The 23815-nt window shown below is 46.4% G+C and overlaps 2 long non-coding RNA genes across 2 annotated transcripts; one reads left to right on the top strand and one right to left on the bottom strand.

The window, feature by feature from the left end:
* Positions 1 to 13779: 13779 nt before the first annotated feature.
* LOC311601449 lies at positions 13780 to 15200 on the bottom strand. The gene is made up of 3 exons (XR_014780577.1): positions 15133 to 15200; positions 14718 to 14836; positions 13780 to 13823 (listed from the first exon to the last, which is right to left on the bottom strand). It is a non-coding gene; the product is annotated as an uncharacterized lncRNA (long non-coding RNA).
* Positions 15201 to 18633: 3433 nt separating this feature from the next.
* Positions 18634 to 20605, top strand: LOC311602583. The gene is made up of 4 exons (XR_014780785.1): positions 18634 to 18727; positions 18838 to 19018; positions 20150 to 20314; positions 20460 to 20605. It is a non-coding gene; the product is annotated as an uncharacterized lncRNA (long non-coding RNA).
* The last annotated feature ends 3210 nt before the right edge of the window (positions 20606 to 23815 follow it).

The raw sequence follows: 23815 nt of genomic DNA, 5'->3' as shown, positions 1-23815 counted from the left end.
ATTATGAAAGAGTAAACAAAGAACAAGTGTTACATTCCACAGCTAGCATGGTCCTTTGCATCATAATATAAAAATTACTTTAAAAAAACAAAGAAGGAGTAGTATATAAAAATTAATGTAATTGGGCAGGTGGGAGTATTTGGACTGTCTGGCAACCTACATGATACTTGTATTTAACACATTTTCTTGGTGAGGACACGTCATTGTGTTGCCTTGGGAATACAACACAGTCCTTAGAAGATGTATGCCAAAGTAATTGAATGGAAGGGGTTGAAACCCTTAAATGGCTAGGTGGAACTTCAACTCATACCAGAAGCAGAGGAGATGAAGCAATGTGAGTATATTGTTGCAGGACATTTGACCACGCATACCAGATGCCATACACGTCTACTAGGCCTTCTAGCGCAAGGTAGTGATTAAATTAACCACCTTTTAATAGGAAATATATTAGAAGCTCTAGAATTTCATGAGAAGCATCATGTTAACAACAAAAGCTTGAAGAAAGATTTTTCTGTATTACTTGGCATCCAGCCAAAACAATTATAAGGCAATGCCCTAGTTGTTCTTTTTTTATAGCAAAACGTCATTACAGTCAGAAGGTAACCTAAAGTCTGCCCAAACTCCTCCACCGTCCAAGGGCAATACAAGTAATAAACATTGAATGCCCACTCTGATCTACCCAATGGACAGGACATTCTCACCAGTTATGTGGAGAGCAGGGACTGACTCTGACATGAACTCTGGTGCCCCATATTTGACCACCTCCCCTTGGAGGGGAGGCCTGGTGGTAGTCAGAGAAAGGATAAGCAGGCTCCCAGGATGAGACTTGATAGCCTATGAAAATATAGTGGGGAGGAGGGCCCCCTTGGTCATAGGCGTAGAGGAGGGAAATAGGGTGAGAGTGGGAGGGAGGGAGGAACAGGAGGACACAAGGGATGGAGCAACAATTGAGATGTAATCTGAGTCAACTAATAAAGAAATTTTTAAAAAAAGAAATGAAAATGGCAGATGGATGTGTTTCCTTTTGCAGAGTTTGTAAAATTAAAGTATGTGTACCATACCATAGATAACATACTTAGGACTTCAATGTGCAACTGCTCTGAGTTCTGAAAGGCTGATTCTGCAATTACACATTTATTACAGGTTATGGCTATTATGGGCATACCTGTACAAATGAAGGCTCACAATCCTCCTGCATATGTCTCTAGTAAAATGAGACAGTTTTATGCATCTTACAATATGAAGGATATTACAGGTATACCACAGAATTTTACAGGACACACAGTTATAGAAAGATCTAAGTGCACTTTAGAGGATATGCTTAATAAACAGACCCTCATGGATAGATTACTTATTGCTTTATTAGCTTTAAATTTGTTGAGTGCTATTGAGGAAGGAACAACACCCACGGAGAGACACTGGGTAGTGGGAAAAACCACTGAATTAAATCAACATACACACACACACACACGGGCACACACACAAAGAGAGAGAGAGAGAGAGAGAGAGAGAGAGAGAGAGAGAGAGAGAGAGAGAGAGAGAGAGTGAGAGAGTGCTCTTTTTTCCAAGACAGATTTTTTTTGTGTAACAGAGATCTGGCTGTCCTGGACTTACTTTATAGACCAGGTTGACCTTGAACTCATGGAGATCCACCTGCCTCTGCCACCTGAGTGCTGGGTTTAATGGTATGTGCCACCATGTCCTGGTGCCCATCACCCTGTATATTTTATAGATATATTGACCTCAGAATGGAAACCCATTATATTCTATGGTGAGGAAATGTTTTTTTCATACTAGAAGAAAAGCTGTGAATATCATCAAGATTGATAAAGCTTGGATTCATACAGGAGAGTCCTCTTGAATAAAGAGAGATGATAATTCACAGATAGCTCAGTCATCCAATCCAAACTAACTTGTAATTAGACTAACAAATGCCTCTCATTTGATCAGGAATGGAAAAATAAAAATAAGAAGATTATCAAATGATAATTTACCAAAGGCACACTGTTCTTACTGGCATGAAATAAAAACTGAGCTTTCTTTTCTTTTTTCATTTTTCATTTTTCTTTTGGTTTTTTTTTTTCGATACAGGTTTTCTTTCTGTCATCTTGGCTGTCCTGGACACACTTAGTAGACTAGGCTGGCCTTGAACTCACAGTGATCCACCTGCCTCTACACTCCCCCTCCCCGATTGCTGGGATTAAAGGCATGTGCCAGCACGCCCGGCTAAAAGTGGATTTTCTTAAACCACATGCTTTAATTCTGTGTTAGACTGTAAATTACCACATGGCATACACCATCTTGGACATCAGCTTTTTAGTTTTCTTCTTAAATAAAAGGAATATTTTTGTTGTTTGATATTAAAATACCCACTTAAGAGGTTTTAAATGTTTTAAGTAGATTGAAGGGGTTACAAAAGTTGTTTAAACTTGTTTTCTAGATCTCTAAGTGTTGGAATTATTTGGAGCTAAGATAAAAGATTTGAGCCATGTGGCGATAGCCCATGGCTTTAATCCCAACAGAGATAGGCAGATCTCTATAAATTAGTTGTTTTGCAGCCTAAGTGTCCCTCAATAGAAGAATGGATAAAGAAACTGTGGTACACATACACTATGGAATACTATTCAGCTATTAAAAACAAGGAATTCCCGAAATTAGTGGATAAATGGATTGAGCTAGAAATGATCATAATGAGTGAGTTAACCCAGAAGCAGAAAGACTCAAATGGTATATACTCACTTATATCTGCATATTAGCCCAAGGGGCATGTCCCACGAAAGCCTTCACTTACCAGGAAACTGAGACAGAGGGGAGGACATTCTGGTGGGACTCTAGATGAGAGAATCATGGGAGAATGGCAAAGTAGAAGGATCTAGAGGGTCCTAGAAGCCTACAAGTAGAACATTATGATAGGCAGATTTGGGCACAGGGGTCCCGCTCAAACTAAGGCACCAGCCAAGGACAATACAGGCGGTAAACCTTAAACCCCTACCCAGATCTAGACAATGGACAGAACACTCTCCACAGTAGAGTGGAGAGTGGGATATTACTTTCTCACATACTCTGGTGCCTCACCTTTGACCATGTCCCCTGGAGGGGGAGACCTGGTGGCACTCAGAGGAAGGACAGCAGGTTACCAAGAAGAGACTTGATACCCTATGAGCATATACAGGGGGAGGTAATCCCCCTCAGGAACAGCCATAGGGGAGGGGAATAAGGAGAAAATGGGAGGGAGGGAAGAATGGGAGGATACAAGGGAAGGGATAACCATTGAGATGTAACGAGAATAAATTAATAAAGAAGAAAAATGAAAAAAATTAGTTGTTTTGATATTCTAGAGTTACAATGAACATGGGGGTGGTTGTTCACACTTTTTTTTATTACCTGAGGATTCACACTTTTAATTCCAGCTTCTGGGAGCCACATATCTTTAATCCCAACAGTTGGGAGGCAGAGGCAGGTTTATAAGAGTTACAGTAACAAAAACTTAAAATCCATTTGCAAAAATCAGGACAAACTTGAAAGTTAAAGTCCTTCAATGATCTATGACTTAACTTTAGATGTTTATTTAAACATTGACTTTATATATATAAAGAGAAGGGAAAAACAGGCATTTTTATCTATACTTGCTAAGGTATATGTAGTTTCAAAATATCAAATTTTTAATAAATTTAATTAAAAGATAATACTTTTTCTGTTGCCAAAATCTGTTTTGCCCTAGGAAAGATAAAATGTGCTTAAAAAAAGGGGCACCCCCAGAGCTAGGGTTGTAGCAGGGTTTTACTTTTATCTTTCAGAAGAATAAAAGCATTCTACTAAAGAATCCAGAGACCACCAAAATAAAATGAAGCATCTGAAGAAAAACAATGGACATCAAGAGACAATGTCACAAGATAAGTGTAAACTGGCCAAATAGTATTGCTGCCCCTTGCAGACATATACGTAGCAAGTGGTTTTTATGTGGTCCCAGTTCAGTTAAAAATTAAAGCTGACGTTAGAGTTGGAAACTTGGGCCTCTCTTCTAAACCCACGTATGCTTATTAAAGGAAAATTCAAAATATGTCTCATCAGAAGAGCCACCTGGCATGGGATGGAAGAAAACAAAAGCCAAAGGACTCTTCTATTGACACTGATCTCATGTTTTGGTTTTCGTTTAACTCTCTAAAACTTTTCTTGAGGTTTAAATAGTGTCTCAAAATCGATAATATTATTATGCAAATATAAACTTTCTGTCATGATACTAGTAGTCATAGAGTATTAACTAATTCCAGAAATAAGTTTCATCTAGCTTCCTGTATGTGTTTCCAGGTTTGAATCTGAAGCAAGAATCTAGGACGACAGTTGTTTGTGTACGTTGGATGCACGTAAGAGATTGTGGTCCTCAAACCCTTAGGAGATCTCCTGAATATGGCACTTAAAAAGTTTAAATTTCATAGCATTCCTAACAGTATTCTTTTAAGTCTCCAAGATGATGGTGGGGCCCTGCAACAATGAATCCACCTGTCAGGTGGCAATGCCACTACTGGGCAAAACTGCCCCATGCCACTTCTAGTGCCAGGCTCTGCTAAAACCATGGACACCTTTGGGTGGACTGCTGTGTTCTGCCTGGTCAAGATTGCCACTAAGCTGACAAACACCCGCCACAGATCAGCTTTGGACTGCAAACTGCTTAGGGCATTCAAACTGCCGAGCTCGCAGAACACTGACATGAACATTTTACAGAATTTGGTCTAATAAATACTTAATATTAAGACTTCCCAATACAACCAAGCTGGACATCGGAGAAAGCATGGCAGAAACTGTTTCACTTTTGTAAATACTTTTTACTGTGTTAGAGTTAAAAAAATATTTTCCTTTTATTAAGAAACAAGTGGGGGATATAGAAACAGTATTGGAGTAACAGAGGGAAAAGGGTTGATAATTGATTCTACTCAAACTGTAGAGCCAATACTAGGCAAAACTCTTACATTGCTCTAGATCTTTGTATATTGATACATTAAGGTTATATTTGGTTACATTGTCATAACTCTTTGAATATTGATACAAACTAAGGTGATAGTTTGGTATTGTACTTATATAATTGTTAAAAATGCAAGGTGAAGACAGGCAGTGGTGGTGCACACTTTTAATCCCAGCTCTCAGGAGGCAGTGGCAGGTGAATCTCTGAGTTTGAGGCCAGCCTGGTCTACAGAGTGAGTTCTAGGACATCAAGTGCTTCATGGAGAATCCCTTTCTTGAAAAAAAAAAAAAACTCAATGTGAAGTTTTAGCCCTTTTGAAAGCTACTATTGCAACCTGTTTAGGATAATTAAGAAATTCAAATTTATAGTCAATTAAATATGTGGTTTTGTTATATACCAGGTTGGTCAATTATAGAAATGTGCCTAGAAATTAACAATTCAGATGTATTAGAGAGAGACAGGTGGTCTTCGAAAACCTGAGAGATCTCCGGAAAGTGGCATATAAACATGTTTTATTCATTTAAAGTCTTTGCCCAATGAGACATGTCCGTTCTGGCAGTACCCCTGCCTACGTCAAAGAAGATGATGACCACTGAACAACCTCCATATGGAGTCTGCTTCAACTGTGACAAAGCAGTCACTGGGCAAGGAAACTGCCCTTGCCTCAACTGGTGATAGCATGATGTCCAAGCTGTGGACAAGCAGGACACAAAGAAAGTCAACTGCTGAATTCTGCCAGGAAAAGGGAGACAAGTCCTTCATAATTCCTGCTTCACAGAAAAATCTATCAAATATTCTGGACCAGCAATCAGAAGGCATGGATGCTCCTATGCTGCAGAGGAATGTTGAGTGACTGTGCAGGTAGCCAGCATGCTCTGTCTTTTCTATAGTTTTGGAAGCAGCTTGCTCTGCACTCCCTGTTTATTCAGTTTTTGTTTATCTTTCTCAGGTCTCTGTTGAGGTTGAAGATGAGATATAGTCTCACAGTCAAGCTTAGTTGTTAAGGATTGAAGGGGATGTTTTAAGGTCTAAAAGATGTTCCTATGTTGAGAAATGCAAGTTAAGATAGAGATATAGTTACAGAAGTTTAGACTTGACCAAGAGAGGAGAGATAGAGTACCTTTTCCAAGGTTACTAAATAATAATGGACTGGACATTGTAAATGTCCAGCTAGTACACGGTTTATTGATGTTAGAGAAAAGTCTCTCATTGAGACAAAAGGAGGAAATGTTGCAGCATATTTGACTACGTCGTGAACCCTCAGACTGTGTACGGGAAAAACCTGTTTCTAGGTGTGGTATGACTGAGCCCTAGCATACACCATAATTTAAGAGCTTCCTGTGAATAGGATTAAGTAAAGTCCAGCATAGGTCAAGAGGAAGAGCAAGCCACTAGTAGACAGGGAGTGACTATGAAAAAACACACAGAGAGTGAGAGGTAGTCCAGAGCACATAAAGAGAGACGCAGGAGGTAGAAAGCAGAGACATTCAGTTTGAAAGAGCTGTAAGACTGCATCAAGAAGAAGGAGATTTTTCTTTCTGGGACAGCGGGTGAGGAGGGAGGTCCTCCGGGTGCTTTCTCTGCCTCTCTGAGCTAGTAAGCTTTCACCACAGCATCTGCCTTTTGAGTCTTCATTGGTAAAACCCAAAGGTTGGGCTCGCTGCATTTAAAATCAACACTATATGGTTGGGCAAAAGAGTGCTCGTTGTATTTGTCTTCACCCTTAGGTTATAAGACCCAGAAATATGATGTCAACGGATGTGTCCTCTTACTGTAGAGTTGCGTACGGCCGTAGTTAATGAAGATTGCTTGAAAGTCATCTGGGCGCTAAAGAGAGCAGAGGACATACATGAAAGCAGGATGACATTAAGTTCTTAATGGGGGCTGTGGAAGAAGGGCAATTGCTGTCCTTTCTGCCAGTTCATGAAGGTTGTCCCCTCCCTGAAATGCCATTGCCATCCACAGAAAGAACAGAGAGTTTTTTCCAGGATCAAATACTGCTTCCCACACCTCGTCTTCTACTCTGAGCCTACAAGTACTGGAGCTCAACCCTGTGGCTGAAAGAACACCAGAAAGAGCTCACCATAGGGCTCCTGCCTAAAACCCCAGCACTCAGAAGGCAAAGGCGTGAAGACAACTGGGGACTAAAGACAGTCTGGGCCAAACAGTGGGTTGAGGCCCATCTGGGGCTACATAGTGAGGCCATATTTCAATAGCGTTTTGATGTGCCAGAGAGATGGTTAGGCACATCAGAACACAGTCTGCTGGTCTCGAGGATCTGGCTTCTTTTCCCAGGACCCACAAGGCAGCTCTTAGTCATCTACAGCAAATTGAGTCCCAGAGGGTCCAGCAAGCTCTTCTGGCTTCTGGGGCACCTGCACGCAAGTGGTGCCCAGGAAGGTAGGCATGCAAACCACCCAATAATATCAAACAGCACAGGAAATAACACCATGGATTTTAATAGAACACCATGGATTACAACTGGATTTCAACAAAAACAGAGAGCGGATAAACTCATGGAAACTGAACAACTCTCTATTCAAAGACCACTCTAGGGAAGAAATTAAGAATGAAATGTCAGACTTTCTAAAATCCAATGAAAATATAGACACAACATATGCAAACTTAGAGCATACATGATAGTCGTGCTAATAGGAAGTTCGTAACACTAAGTTCCTTCGTGAAGACATTGGATAGATCTCAGCCTACTGAATAAAAAATATGCCTGAAAGCCTTAGAGCAAAGAGAAACAGACACACTGAAGACGAGTCTTCCACAGGAAATAATCATTCTTGGGGATGAAATCAACAGTTAGAGACAAAGACAACAATATAAAATATCAAGGAAACCAAGAGCTGATTCTTCGAGAAAATCAACAAGATAGACAAACTCTTATCTAAACAAACTTAAAGGCAGAGAGCCAGTATCCAAATTAATAACATCAGTAATGAAAAGGGGGCCATAAAAATAGACGCTGAGGAAATCCAAAGAATTATTAGGTCTTACTTCAAAAGCCTGTACTACTCCACATAATAGGAAAATCAAAATGAAATGGGTGATTTTCTTGATAGGTACAACTTACCGACTTTAAATCATGGTGAGTTAAACAATTTTAAGGTCCTATAACCACTGAGGAAATAGAAAGAGCTATGAAAAGTCTCCCAACCAAGAGAAAAGGCTCTGGGCATGTTAGTCTTAGCACAGAAACATTGATACCTGAACCACACAAAGATTCAATCCAGAAAGGGAATGTCAGACCCATTTCCCTTGTTAACATAGATGCGAAAATACTCAACAAAGCGCTGGGCATGGTCGTGCACACTTAGTCTCGAAAAAACTCAGAATAAATACTCAATAAGATACTCACAGACCAGTTGAAGAACACATTTAAAAAAAACAGCCACCATGTTCAAGTTGGCTTCATCCCCGGATTACAGCGATGGTTCAGTATACAAATATCCACCAATAGAATCCACCATATTGATAAATTGAAATACAAAAAGCACATGAGCATATCATTAGATGCATAAAAATCCTTTGAGAGAATCCCAAAGCCATTCATGTTGAAAGACTTGGAGTGATCACTGATACAAGGGAGATACTTAAACGTGAGAAAGGCAATATACAGCAAGCCAATAGACACCATCAAATTAAGTGGCGAGAAACGTAAAGCAATTCCACTAAAATCAGAGAGAAGACAAGTCTCGCCACTCTCTCCATAGCACTAAAATATAGTACTTGAAGTTCAAGCTAGATCAGTAAGACAACCAAGTGAGATCAAGGGGACACAAATTGGAAAAGAAAGAGTCAAGATATTGCCATTCACAGATTATACAATAGTATACATAAATGACACCCAAAATTCTACCAGAGAAATCCTACAGCTGTTAAAGCACTTTCATCAAAGAGACTGGATGCAAACCAACTAAAAAATAATCAGTAGCCCTTCATTAAATAAACTATAAAGGGTCGAGAAGGAAATTATGGAAACAACACAATTCAGAATAGACAAAAATCTTAGTGGAGCTGATGGGTGACAGATACCAAGTTTCAGACAAGCTAATGTATCCATGTTGTTGCAAAACACACACACACAAACACACACACACACACACACACACACACACACACCGAGATCCACTCAGTCCTGTTCCTCTAGAAAACCCAGCATCACACACTTTGCGATGTTGAACTTTCCTTTACGAATTAACATTTGTCACTTGTGGGTTTTTTTTTCTTTTTTCTTTTTTTGCTTGTTTATTATTTTGTTAATGAAGACTACTCATGAATTTGGTCTGTTTTCCATTTAGGTGTTTTTCTTGTTAGGGTCTGGCCACTGTTACACATACATATCTAATATTATCTCTCATAGAACACATGGTCTGGAAATTTTCTCTTCTAGTGTGAACGTTGTCAGAAATCTGGAAGATTATCCCTGTACTCAAAGATACAGAGCAATCAAGTTGAAAGGAAAACTATGGCAGCCTCTAACCATTGCTGGCCTCCAGAACCACCTCTGCATTTTGAAATACCGTTGCAGCCACAATGTCCCCTGCCAGTTTCTACCTTTGTCTGTTTTCTGATACCAAAATGAATACTTGAAGTTGGGTCTTCCTTTGTAAACACAGACATTTAATTGGGCTTATGTACAGGACCCTGGGTAGACAGAGCTCAGGTGGCAACCTCTAGTAGAATGCGGGTGCTGCTTTCCCCACAGTTAAGCTTGCAAGCAACAATGGGCACAGGCAAAGGACACAAAGCCTCCCTTCACATCAGCCCACTCTTGATCAATTTCCCTACTTCTTTCTCCTGACCCAGAGCGATTATACAAGGGCCTCGCAGCTTTGGAGATGAAAAGAAAAGCAGGAGAAGATGCCATTGTTGTAAACCACACATGTCAAAAACACACCCAAGCAATTGGAGACACAGAAAGGTAGGTGGATCTCTGTGAGTTTGATGCCAGGCTGGGCTATAAAGAGAGTCCAGGACAGACAGGGCTACACACACACACACACACACACACACACACACACACACACAAATCTGTCTTGAAAAACAAACACACAAACAAACAAGGAGAGTCAAGCACTAAGGAGGAGATAAGTATCATGGGAAAGCACTCATCACGGTAACCCTCAGGTGACCTTGACTTCTGCACAGTAAGCATGACTGACTCTTCATTTCTCCAGAACAGAAGTAGAAGACTGATGGTAGAACATTAGATTTGGACAAGAACCTTGTGACTGGTGGTCACTGTCTCTTCTCCCAGGGTCTCTAGTGCAGCCTGGACACGACCATGGCAGGCCATCTTAGAGGAGCATCTCAATGGGACTGCCAGCACGCAGAAGGACTGGGGGCACACCACACAGCACCCGTGTCCATCTCTGGCTTGCTGGTTCACTCTCCTACCACACAGCCAGCCAGTGTGGCAGGGATTTGGCACGGGTACCCCTGCCAGGTTACACTGCGGGCTTCTCTGGACCACAACTTTGCAACACAGTTCCAACCAACATGATCTGACTGCATGGCTACCACAAGGCCATGGTGTGGTGAAGCTGTGTGACCACAAGTGAAGCTGGGGTTGTTTGGATTCTAGAAGACCTGAGAATCACGTGGTTTGCTATGGTTTGATGATGCTGGCCATCAGATGCTGCACTGTGATGGGCTATCCATCGTGTGTACTGTCACAGTCTTCCTCTTTATTTGGATTCAATTTTCTCTATTTTGCCTGAGCACCTTAGGTGCAGAAAAGTATGGGGCCACATCCGGATATGATTTTCTTCTAATTAGGTGGCTCCTAACTTAAAGATTTCCCACCTACCCTCTGAATAGTTTCCTGGTCAGCCCTGGCTCCCATGGATGTCAGGGTTTTAGATTTCTCCTGTTATGTGGAGGTTGACCCAGTATGGAAATGTACTTAGGAGGTCAGAACCTGTCTCAATTCTTACCCAGATGAGAGATTTTTTTATCTTATGCAAGATGTTTCCAGCAAAAGAGAATTCTGCAAATTCGGGATGTTTGTGTTCATGACTGCAGAGTTGAATCAGCACTGCATTGCCATATCGCGACTTAACCATTTTCTGTTCCCTTGTTTTATTCTTTTGGGGTAGATGGGGCAGTAGTGGGTTTTGGTTTTGGTAGTCAATTCAAGGATCATGAAACAGATTTTGGCTGACAGTTGGAAGCAATGTGGTTACATGCCATGTCCTCAAAACCAAATTAGACAAAATGATCTTAGTGTCAGATAAGTATTTATAAGGACACTTGTTGTACAGCGGTATTTCCGTGGGTTAAACTTTTGGTTGTGACTACACTTGTTCAGTTCCTATTACAATCGATGTAGAAACCTATAGTGTAGGGGACAGGCTACATGGCCATCTTGCCAGAGCCTAGGTTCCTATTTCTCCAGCAGTCTGCCATTCACCCGAAACCAGCTGACCTTGTCATAGGTCGGCAATTAGACACCTGTTGTGGTTTATTGTGGGGGCTGGTCATTCTAGACCCCCGAGCTACTCCTTTTCCCGAAAGGTGACTGATAAGATCAGATTAAAGGCCAGCTGCCTGCGAGCAGCAGTTCCGGGAGCCTTTTCCTGACTAACCAGATGCTTCAAGACTTACCTGGAATCTCTCTCCTGCAATTATAGCAGCTGTAAAGGTAGACCCCTGCTGGAGCATTCCATAGTTAGGTATCCATAGCAACCCTTGCTTACGCAAATTCCCATGCCTCTGTGCCTATATAAACTCTGTGAAAATTTTCAATAAACGGGGTTTGATCAGAATGGAGACTTGCCCCCTTCTTCGTGTCTAGTGTTCTGTCTCTATACAGGAAAATTGTCCCCCGAGAGGACACAGTTGCATTGCGTGTGAGCACATGGTTGCAAAACCATGGCGCTAGATTACTTCAATGTCATGGTCAATAGGGTTATGCTTTTCACAGTATAGAGGCAATCTTTGAGTGTGGTAGTGTGGACCAGTGAAATGTAAAAGGTTATTCTCCCTGTAAGTAATATCATAGTGGTACATGAAGCCCAACTACTAAAATGTGATTCTTGATACCGTAGTCCAAGAAGGCTAGGCCCTAGGGGCAAAGGGGGAATGTAGTTGTAATAGGCTGAGAACGTTGTGAACAGAGAGTTCCTCATATGTTGCACAGTGCAGCTCTAAAGACACAATGAAAGAGCCAAGCCCTCCAAAGGACAAACACGATGGCAGGGTCAAAACGTCCAGTCTTATTTAAGCCATTTTTCTACCTCACACTGAGGGATTGAATGTCCACAAAACAACTAAAGGGTTAAGGAAAACAGAACCATTGTGAACAGGAAAATATATATCAAACGGTGGGGTTGCCACTTTGGGTTCCGTAAGGCAAGTGTTGGGTGCAAGGCAGATGTCCCCTTGCCAGTCACCAAAGCAGAGTGTGTATGCTGAGGTGACACAGAGAGGTGGGACAGCTGCAGCCTTCACTCTCCATCAGGAACTGCAGACAGAAAGGCAAAGGCAAAGTCAGATCACAAATATGTGACAGCCTGGCTCTCTAGTCATAACATTGTGTACCAGAAGTGTAAGAGGCTCACTGCGATGAACCAACAGACCTGCTCCTAGGTGAATGCCTTCTCTCTAGCACTGGCTCCACCATCATTCCCTGCCCTAGTTCCCATTTGGTCAACCCCAGGTACTCAGAGAGGAACCTGGCATTCCTTTATCCCCATGCCTGGGGGGAATGCTTACACTGCCCACCCAGATAGATCCCTGTGAGATTAAAGCACCCCAACCTCATTTAGCATCTTCCTTCAAGGATACCCACAAAGAGTGGATTCCCACTCACACAGGGCTCTTAATTGACTGTTTTTACCCAGCAGCCTTGTTTTCAAGCTTCCCTGGCTGTGAAATTCTCCTCTGAACCCACAGACCCCTTCCTGGATAGAACTCTGAGGTTTGCTGACAAAATTCAGTCTGGGAAGGTATCCATGTTCCATGTGCACAAGGAAAATATCCTGAGTTGGGATGACGATCTCCCCCACATCACAGACACCTATGCCCCGTGCATATGCTGCTAGGCCTTGTCAGGCTGCTGTGGACTGAGACACAGCTGCTGACTGGGAGACATCTCTCCTAGTTCTTTTCCTTCCAATGCTCTCCTGTAAGACTTTCCCACCTTTAGCACCTCACAGTTTTCTTGACTTCTGGGCACTGGCCCTCTGCTATTGAGCAAAACACTAGATAGGTGAAGACCTAAGCAGACACGGGGGTCCACTTTCTCAGTCCCATTGAGTAGTAGGAGTCCCTAGCTGACACGTGCAGGAAACCACCAGCTCTAGCTACCTCTCTCTCAGCATAAGCCCTCCAGTTTTCCCAGTCTATCCACTCCATGCCCCTCATCCAAGCAGCCACCAACCTGGTGTCCTGCAAGTCTCTTGCCATGCTGGAGGGGAGTTGTGCAGAATCAGGAGAGGCTCGGCAGCATCCATGACCCTCTGCCTGTCTACCTCAGCAGAAAAGCTGCCCTGGTTCGAGATGTCTGGGGCTCTAGAGTGGACTGCAGGGTTCGCAGGGTTCTGGTTGGAGATGTCATTGATCTGGGGTGTGCTGTCTCTTCCCACGTTGGTACTTTGAGAGTCCTGGGAACTGATGGTGGGGACCTGCAGAAAGGGGTTGTGAGAGAAGGAATTATGACAAACCATACCTCCATCCTTGATGACAGTGGACCCTTCAGCCATCATTCCGTCCCACCAAACACCCAGCTCTAGCGCTTCCCAAAGCCCACCCTCTCCCAGGACATCACCCCCAGTCATTTACCAGGAGCTGTGCTGGCCGTACTGACCGGGCAATGCAGCCGCAGGGATGCATGACCACAGAAGACAACCTGACAACGTGAGGAGAGGAAACATGGACACTAAAGGCACTGCTGACAAACCCTGCAAGCTCACAGGGAGAGCTGGGTGCTCTGCAAGGTCAGCCTGGGGGAGGGGAATATCTGAGGATAGCAGGACCAATGACACCACTGTGGTAGGACTGGAATTGTTCTGATTTCTGTATCACTGCTTCTCAGAGTCACCTTCCACATCACTTCTCTAGGAACCACCTTTTCTGAACTCTTTCCTCCCCGGGTACAGAAAGGTGACCAAGAACTGTTCTAATCTGGAAAGCAGCAGGGAAGATGGGACCGTGGTCCTCTCAGAGACCGGCTCTGGCCTCCACTTGGCCCATGCTCTTCCTGACGGGACACGTTCTCTGTTGGCCTGCAACACTCCCCGGGGCCTCTCTGGCAGGTCCAGTTATGCCTCCAGATTTCTGCAGAGCCTCCTCCCATGCCCACTCACTCTGGGTGCAGGAATAGTCTCAGCGCACTGGGAGCCAGCTGTGTGCTGTGCGCATTGTGCCTGTCCTCCTTAATGCTGCTGTGCAGACTAGTCTCCGCAACCGCCTGCACTGAGGGAAAAGCTCACAGTGATACTTTTCCAAGTATGCCATAAAGAATACAGGAAAGCCCAGAGGTCTGTGTCTTTGCAAGTCTGGCTGCAACGTTGCTCTGCTATTCCCCTGTCATTTTTTTCCTTCCTTCTTTCTTCTCTACTTCCTTCCTTGTTTCCTTCCTCCCTACCTCCTTCCCTTCCTTCCTTCTTTCTCCTCTTGCTCTGTGTCCTCCGCCTCCCACATGGTCTTCCTTCTTTCTCTCCTAACCTTATCGTACTAATAACGTGATTTCTCACACAGGACAGTAAGCCAGAGCTGGCCCTGTGGGCTTTGTTGTACTCACAGACAGGGAATAAACATGGGATGCCAAGGATCACATGAGAAAGGAATGGGCATTCGATGACTGAAGATCATAGGTGAAAAGGCTGGGGGGCAGTGGAGCAGTGGCCCTTGGATGATTTCCTGCAAGAGCACACATCCTTGTTCAATATCAGGTCGGACACTCCAGAGAGAAGGGATAGGAATGTTTCCAAAACCGGAGATATGCATAAAGAATTACAGAGCTTTCCAAAACTTGATGACCGAACAATACCACGCTTTAGGTTTTCCTTTTAGGTCAGAACATACTAAGACCCAAAGGGAAGTGACTTTCCCAACACAGGAATTTGTCTAAAGACAAAGATGTTAGGACCCAGTTGAAACGGTACAGATGGTGACTGCTGGCGTGGACTCTCTCTGGACCTGCACATTTTCCTTACCTCTGGGGGAACTGTGTGAGGCAGGACTTCAGGCTGGTAATGAAGATCCTGTTGCTCATCTGGAAGAGACCATGCAGAGATGGTGTGAGCATCCCTTCCCACCGTAGTCTCCTGAAAGCACCCACTCCATTTGAGGACTCCTGCCCCTGCCAATCTTTACCGTACCCCCTCCACAAAGTCTCCGTTTTATGTGAACGTGGGACGCGTGACACAGAATGGGCATCTTATGCCTGGACAGATTCAGGTCCTGAGAAGTATTGCCTAAGGCCACATTTCTAATCGATGGCATGACTGGTGACAGAAACACTTAGGATTACTGCACCCAAAATGACACCAAACCCCTAGCCAGACACACTGACCAACAACATCTGATGTGGTGGAACACTCTTCAGCATTCACAGGAGATTTGGGGTCTTCAGCCATAGTCTCTCTCTGGCCTCAAGGACGGTGCCTCTGTCTCTGTGTAGCCTACACTTCTTCCACGAATTCACAGCAGTCAAGGCCCCACCAGATTCCCTAGAGTAGGGGATGGAAGGGCTCGTGTTAGGCACACCTACAGGAGGCCTGACCTCTCTCCTATAGGTAGGTCACTCATGAGAGGAAGGCACAACTCTGCCATTTGTTGGGCTCAAAGAGATTGAAATGCACTTGACCTCTGATTGGTTCTGAGTCCATGGATGTTATGCTGTCAAAGTAAACTACAGTTTCTCAGGGAGCAAGTTAGACTGACATTCTTTATTGCTCTGGTCAGTCTCCCATATCAGTTGAAGTCAGAAGTCCAGTAGGAAACAGAGCACATCCCTCTTCAACTTCCTTATTCTGTGGCTCGAGAGCATGGAGAGGCCATGAAAAGGGCTGCTGGAACTCTCAACCGCAGTGGAGTTTCTCTGCCACCACATAATTCTACCGCTATTATCTAATATTATCCTTGCTCTCCATCACTCGCTTGCTCGCTCACTCACTCACTCACTCACTCACTCACTCACTCACTCACTCACAATAACCATTCAATGAGGCCAAGACAAGTGTCCCTCCATCCTCTTCAGCGTTCACTACTCTCAGTTCTGTTGCTCCATGCTGTTCCCTGCCAAAGACCACCACCATTACTCCTTCATGGGTGAACATTCATCTGTCTTTCTAAACCACTGCATCCACTGTTGCCCGCGTGGACGAGAATGAACCCAGTCACTAATCTCAAGGAAGACCGTGCATGCCCTTCTCCCTGGATTGGGGTTTACCTGCAAGCCCACTGTAGTCTAACTAATTCTTGTGATCCCCTGTGAAATAAAACCACTTGTTCCTCCTGAGATCCTGCTGTTTTGCCCACTCCGGCCTGGTGGAGTCATGCCTGAAATATCAGTACATGGGAGGCTGAGGCAGGAGAGTAGCGTGCTGGACAACAACTCAAAACACGGGCAATCCTGTCTCCAATAATAACCACATGGAAGACATTAAAAATAAAATTATGGACTTCTAGGATCTTGGACATCCAACATTCATTTACCTTCCTGCATCCTCCATTTACACATTTTCTGCTGCACCAAAAAAAAATATTTTTTAGACCAGAATGAGACACTATGCCCTGTGCAAGCCAGGAGATAGTTCCTCCACAGGTTGTTTTTCTCAGTACAAAATACTATCACTGTGGGCTCTAGACTTTGCTCAGAGCTTAAGAGCACTGGGTGCTCTCCCAGTCGATGCATTTTCAATCCCAGAACCCACATGGCAGTTCACAAGCCTCTGTAACTCCAGCTCCAGGGTTTCTGACAACCTCCCCCCCCCACACACACAGAGACAGGTAGGCAAAACCCCATTGAACAAGAAATAAAAATAAAGTCAAAACAATACACTCTCTGCTGTCATGAAAACCCATGCCTTCTGCTATATACAGCCTTTGGCCAACCTCCAAATGCTCCTCCTCAGCGCACCAATGGCACTGAGCTCAGCTTCTTCCACGCTTTGATTGGCCCTTCTTGTGCGTGTCACGCTCTAGCAGTTCAAGAGCAGAGATTCTCCTCTGGAAACTCAGTCATCCCTCCCTGCCCCACCTGAGACATAAGTAGCAGAAGCTTCCCCCTGGGGTGCTGAAGCTGGGAACCCTCGCGAAAGGGCTCAGTCAGGGGGCAGGCTACATCATGGCAGCGTCGGCCTCTCTGGCCTCACCCTTTTAGACTTGCCAGAGGAGGCAGAATGCTGAAAGATTGGGAGAGCTCAGATGAAGGGGGCAGGGATAAGAGGACTTGGAACCTAGTTTCTTTTTCTTGAAGCCAGCCTCTAGTCACCCCAGAGTCCAGCCAATCAGGATGAAGCAGTGGGCTTCTGAGGGAAGATGCAGCTCCTTCCCCTGCCAGCTGAGGCTCCTGCCAGTGAGCTGCCAGAGCTGCTTTCTCCGTCTCTCTCTCTCTCTCTCTCTCTCTCTCTCTCTCTCTCTCTCTCTCTCTCTCTCTCTCTCTCTCTCTCTCTCTCTCTCTCTCTCTCTCCTTGCAGCACCCTCTTCTGGACCAATGAGCTTCCAAATTCACTCCCCTCACACATGCTTCCTAGCCACATTGTGGCTGCTCTGTGACCCTTGCTGACCTCTAGGTGACCCAGCATCCAGTGTCTTCTGGGAGAAGGAGACTGAGACTTGCGCCCCCTGGTGGTGGCTCCCTGGATTGCCGCCGTTTTTGTGGTGCAAGTGTTTTGAACCCCCTTGCTTGCTGAGAGCTCTGTTCAGCATTCTAAATTACAGTACCTTTGCACTAGAGAAGGCAGGCGTCCTGGTGTCAAGTGTCACTAATGCCAGGGATCACTTGAAAAGCAGAGGGGGGTGGATCTCTAAGTTTGACTGCAGCATGGTAAACAGAAGTGAGTTCAGAAAAGTTAGCATGCAGATTCTCACATATAGGTGGAAGGACAAAAGACAAGGGGCCGGGAAGTCACATGTTTGTCTGAGGGAATGTTTCCTAGCTGACACTACGGAGTAAAAAAAATTTTTTTTACTTACACAATAAAGACAGAGGAGGCAGGGAGTATGCGGCTAGCAGAAATATGGAGGGATTTATTCCTAGAACAGAAAACAAAAAGGTTAGATGTAGCCTCTAACAAGTTGAAGCCCTTGCCAGACATCGGCAAGTATTCTCTGGGGTTTTAAGATGGCCTCAGAATGAGAAAAGACGATGTGAGGACAGATGGTGGCCCATGCCGAAATCTCACGCTGGAGTTCGAAGAGACAAATTAGAGCAGCTCGGCGACCCGATCTACTGAAGCTGTATGCACCCACACCCCACGTTGTTTCGCACTCAAACGGAGGCAGTTTGCGGGCCCGTGACCAGAGGGTGCAAAGCTCAATTCGTCCCTCCTGTGGTAAAGGTGGCCCTCCTGAAGTGAGCAGCAGTAACCAGCACCACCACAGCGTGAGTGCAGCAGCGGGTCTCCGAGCGGCCACTAGGGGCCGCCATTCTGCCGGCCGGACGAACACTGGAAGCTCATTGGCCTTTGTGGCAAGGCAGGAAGTAGAGCCTCGGGCCAAGCCGGAAGCCCTGAGAAGGCTTGAGGAACAGCCGCGAGCCTAGGCTTCTCTCAGGCGCCTCAACTCGCTGATCCTGAAGGCCTGGTACCTGGGCGTAACCACGGGTGGCACTGATGTGGGACAGGTCCTTCCTATTCTTCTGTGCCTTTCCTCTTCCCTCTACCTGCTCAGGTGCCCGTTTCCTTCGTTTTCAGGCCTCTTTAGGCGACGCCTGCCAGAGATGGGAAGCAACCAGGAGGAGCACCCCTCGACCCCCCGCAGCCTTTCGGCCCCTCCAGGCCCTTCCCAGCCCCCTCGGGCCCCGCCCCCAACCCTTCTGAGAATGCACATCCCCAGGTTGCTCGCCGGTCTGGGACCTGCCAGGCAGCAGTTGAGGTAGGCATCGGGTGTGAGGGAAGAGAAGAAGCCGCACTCGGCACGGTCGCAGCAGACAAAGTGTGGAGCCCACTGTGGGACATTAGCGGACAACCGGGAGGGAATGGGTGGGTTTGAGGAGAGGAGAGGGCGGGTGAGCGGCCTGGCTTGGAGCCAACGGGCAGGCGAGTCGGCCGGACACGGTCTTTGGGCGATGCCAGGGCCCGGTACTCGGTACTCGGCATGGGCTTCAACAAACATCTGCCACGTGTAGGATGCTGGGAAGGAATGAAAGGGCAAAGAATGGAACAGGGAGAGATGTGGATGGAATTCGCGGAAATACTGTTTGTTCGAAACAGTTTCCTGGGTGGTGGGTTTTTAGGTATGACTCGTGTGTCCACTGTCTTCAGAAGAGCAAGAGGATTTCCTGGGAGGGGTGCAGGGGTGTGAGTGGGGACAAAAGTGTAATCCGTTGAAAAGTGGAGCGAGGGGATACTTAAGATTAAGGCATGAAGAAAACTTGATTGGAGGGTGAAGGAGTAATTGAACACTGGTCATCCATGTCACTCCTGAATAGTTGGTGTGTGTTTTTCCCATGTGGGGAGCGAATGAATGCGGGACGCCCAGAAGTCAGCTGCCAAGGTGTGCAGGCTTTGGCGTGATTGTGGCTCGAGGCGCAGGGCTGCTGGAGTAGGCCTGGAAACGGGATGTGTGTCCCGAGTCTGAGCCGACTGATGGCAGAATGGAGCCAAGGGCAAGAGGTGGCTGTGGGGAGGCGGTGGGTGAGAGAGACCACATGGGAAGGATGGAGACTGTGTGAATAAGATAGGGCGATGAAGGCTGAAGGAAACTGTGAGAGGACAAACTCGTGGTGAGCATGCTGGAGAAGAAGAGTCTATTTGCCAGAGTAAGCTTTTTCTGTGTTACTTTCTTTGTTTGTTTGCTTGTTTGCTTCCTTGCTTGCTTGGTTTTCTTTGGGTTTGGGTTTCGGTTTCAGTTTCAGTTAGGGTGGTTATTATTTTTGGGGATGGGATTTTATGTTCTTCCTTCCTTCCTTTCTTCCTTCCTTTCTCCCTTCCTTTCTTGCTTGTCAGAAAGACCAGTTACTTTTGGGCCATTGGGATACAGTGGTGTTTCTGCTCTCCATTCCAGAATCATGGAGGCAAAAGGCAAGCCGAGTTTCTACTGCTTGCCCTCCTCCTCAGAAGCGAGCACGGGGAACACAACTGGAGCAGCACCAGGAATCAAACCAGGCCTCAGACGACCTGGAAATCTCTCTGTCAGAGGCCACAGTTGGGGCAGCCGGACCCAAGCCATGTGAGAAGCCCAGTCCTCCCGCTCTCGGGTCTGCTGGTACCCCAGTTGTGCTGTGTCCTCGTGGGTGGGGCCTGTTGGCATGGGAGGGGGGCCAGGCCCCACCCTTGCACATGACAAGCAGGAGTCCCTCAAACCCCTACTGTAGGGATCACAGTGTAGCTCTGCCTGCACCGAGTTCAGAGAAGAGGGTGCGTGGTGCACCTCTAAAGAGACGCCAGACTGGACTACCAAGAGCGAGTGTCCCCTGCAAATCTGCCAGACAGGGCAACATGTCCTCTACCTGTGCAAAAACTCACAGTGAGTATTCTTGGCTAGGGAGGGCGCCTCAGTGTAGGTGGAGGGAAGCACAGCACGAGTAACTCTGTGACCACCCTTGTCACAGAATTGTACTCTGTGTGACCTTGGAAGAGTACACCGTGGACCTCAATGGGGCCCGGTCCAGAGTGACATCGTATATCAATGGTAGGTAGCAGCTGAGTGTGGGAAGCAGAGGCCTTGCAGTTGGGGGGTGGCTGGGGGGCGGAATGGGTTGTGGCTTTGAGGAATTCTGTGATGGTGACTACTCAGAATGTTGGTGAATGGCTTCAGATGAGGCAGGTGGGCAGCCAACAGGGAGCAATTCTTTGTCTTTTACAGCTTGGGAGGAGAACACTGGGGGCCAGCCTGAAGACCTGCACCCTGCAAGAACCCAGAGGGTAAGGAGAGTCTGTTACTTGAGTCTGAGTGGGGGACCCCACCAGTTACTGTCAAGACCACTTTCCTCTTTTTCTCTTTTTTTCCACTATATTTTTAAATATTCTACATATACATTTATATTACTACACATATACAGAATCAACTACTTATACCAAGAAGAACCATGACACAGTCAGGAATTATGTAAATGTTAGATTCCTTGAGTTTTGGCTGTTTGTATTTGGCAGCGTTCAAGACCCCTTTCAGCTGAGTCTTAAAGTCAGGGCTCCCACCTCTAAGAGTTCATCACGTGGCCGTGTGCTGACGTGGGAAACATCCCTTCTCCTTGGGCCTCAGTCTTCTCAGTGGCGAGAGAGCAGGCTAAGACGGAGGGGGGCTTCTGCGGGTGTCTTGGGAGCACTGACATTCTGGGCTCCTGCCATCAGGGTGTGATTTGCCCATGCGTCATCCTCCCTTCCCGGCTGGCCTGGAACCCAATCCCCACCTGTGATCTCTGTCTCTACAGGAGAGCTCCCAGCTATTCTACTGGCCCCCACCACGTTCACCTCTGCCCTACAGGGCAGCAGCCTCAGAGCAGAAAATGGTGGTTTCTCCTTCCATGGGGCTACATGGGTCTTTGGCCTTTCCCAACACGTGAGTAGAGAGGGACTTGGAGCTGTCTGTGTCATTTGTCCGTGTGCGTCCAACCCTGTGCTCGGTGCCATAGGAGCAGCAGGAGGATGGTCTGGGAAGAAGGAGGAGGAGAAGGAGAGGGCAGGGAGAAGGCTGACACTCAGACCGAGGGGCAAACACAGGGTTCTCTCCTGCTTTGGTGGTCCATGCCTCCGAGACTTGGTACCGGTGACTTTATGTTTCCAAGCATCCACTTCCTAGAGGACATTTTGGCAAAACATATTGTACACCTGTCGCACTGTAAAGAGTACCAGAGCAAGGCCTTCCAGCACACAGTAGGTCTTCCGCACACGCACACTGTTTCTCTGCATCCCAACAGATGGGTGAGACAGAAGGTCCCAATGAAACCTAGTGTCACGGCAGAGAGGGCCACAGAGGCCCAGGGGAAAGTCCAGAGGACAACAGAGAAACCCTCCTGGGAGTGCTTCAGGCTTCCTTTCATGATGTGTGCTGGCTGGTAAAGAGCTGGCAGGACCCTGTCCCTGAGACCCGAATCTCTCCAGGGACTTTGCAGTTTCAAATGCAGACACCTGTGGTTCCCTGATGTCCTCTTCAAAACAAACAAACAAACAAACAAACAACAACAACAACAACAACAGAAACAGACACTATAGAGATGACTGTCTCAGGAAAAATGTGTTGGGGTGTGAGCGGATGTTATGTCAAGGAAAGCCGAGTGAGCAGGACAGAGTGTGTGTCCAAGCCGTGGGGTCTGAGCTCTCCACAGCCCAGTGGATTCCCACGTTCTGGTATTGCAAAAACCCCGCCAGTCTCTCTCTTCAGGTTCTACCTACACACCCCGGTGCTTAATCCCCTCACGTCTTCTTTCCAGATACTCAAGGGTGAAGCTCCTGCCATGTCCCAGCACAGAGCGTCATCCACTGGAGCTACAGGTCCCTGCAGAAGTGAGGCTTCTGGAAACTGGGGAGGCCGGAGCTAAGTGGCTGTGTAGACAAGTCGGCCTAGGCCTTGGGAGTGGGCAGTGGAGTCAGCTGGGCACTGGGTGGGGGGCACATGTGCTTCTGAGAAGAGGTATCGAATAGAGGGCTCCTATTCTCCTCACACCTGTTCCTTTGCAGGGCCCCAGTGCCTCAATTTCTGCTGCCTCAGAGCGTCAGGAGATACTGGAGGCTGCCGAGGCCTTGTTGACTCTGAAGAACTCTTCTTGGACCCGGCGCTCGACCCACAGCTAACCAGGTAGCTGGCCTGTTGCAAAGGAGCATGGGATGGAGATGCTTGGGAGAGTGGAAGCACTGTGCTAAGTTGGTCTTCGCTGGGCACACGGGCTTAGTTGGTGGTTGGATTGACTTTGGGGCTGGGTACCCCAGACATCTGAGTCTGACTTCAGGGAGGGCACATGGGGATCATGCAGCAGATACGTGGCTTGTCGAGTTTTGTGCTCAGCAGTAACTAACAGGCTGGGGTCCTGGTGTCAGGAGAGAGGAAGAGACTGAAGCCCCTAGGTGTTGCGGGGATTTGATCCAGGGCAGGAAGAAGTAAATCTGGCTTCTGGATTCCCTGCCCAGGCCAATGTCTGCAGTCTACTGCACACTCTGGTGGTGGGTTTATTGCATGCCTCTGATTTCAGGGGGATTTCCGTTCAGATGTGCAGGCTGGATTCCTTCTCAAGGTGTGTTTTGCCATCAAATCATAAAATGGCCCACCCAGAGGGCTAGGGCTCTGTGATCTGAGAAGGGAATTCAACCTCTCCCATATGTCTGGAAAGCAAGGCCAGGAACTATTGGGCCAGGAGGCAGATGGGGCCCAGGGAATGTAGGAGGAAGCCATGCTGGACAGAACTGCTGGAAGGGAAGGTGCAGAATAAAACTGGAGAGGTGGCTGATTACAGGGATCTGGCAAGGGTAGGAGGTGAAACCTAAGCTAGGGCTTCTTAATGTTTCCTGACCAACCTACTTGCAAACACCACTGTGCTTGCAGTAAAGCACATGAACACACACACACACACACACACACACACACACACACACACACACACACATCCTGGCACTACGCCAGAAGCAGTGGTTAGTGGGAAGCCTAGGAAATGTTCTGATATCAGGAAGGTTATATTTAGAGACCATGAACTTCAGCACCATAGACTGGTGTCCTGGATGGAGAAATCAGGGAAGGTGA

Source organism: Acomys minous, assembly GCF_964271855.1.
Source record: "Acomys minous genome assembly, chromosome: 7".
Classification (NCBI taxonomy): Eukaryota; Metazoa; Chordata; class Mammalia; order Rodentia; family Muridae; genus Acomys; species Acomys minous.
This window is presented reverse-complemented; position numbering and strand designations above follow the sequence as displayed.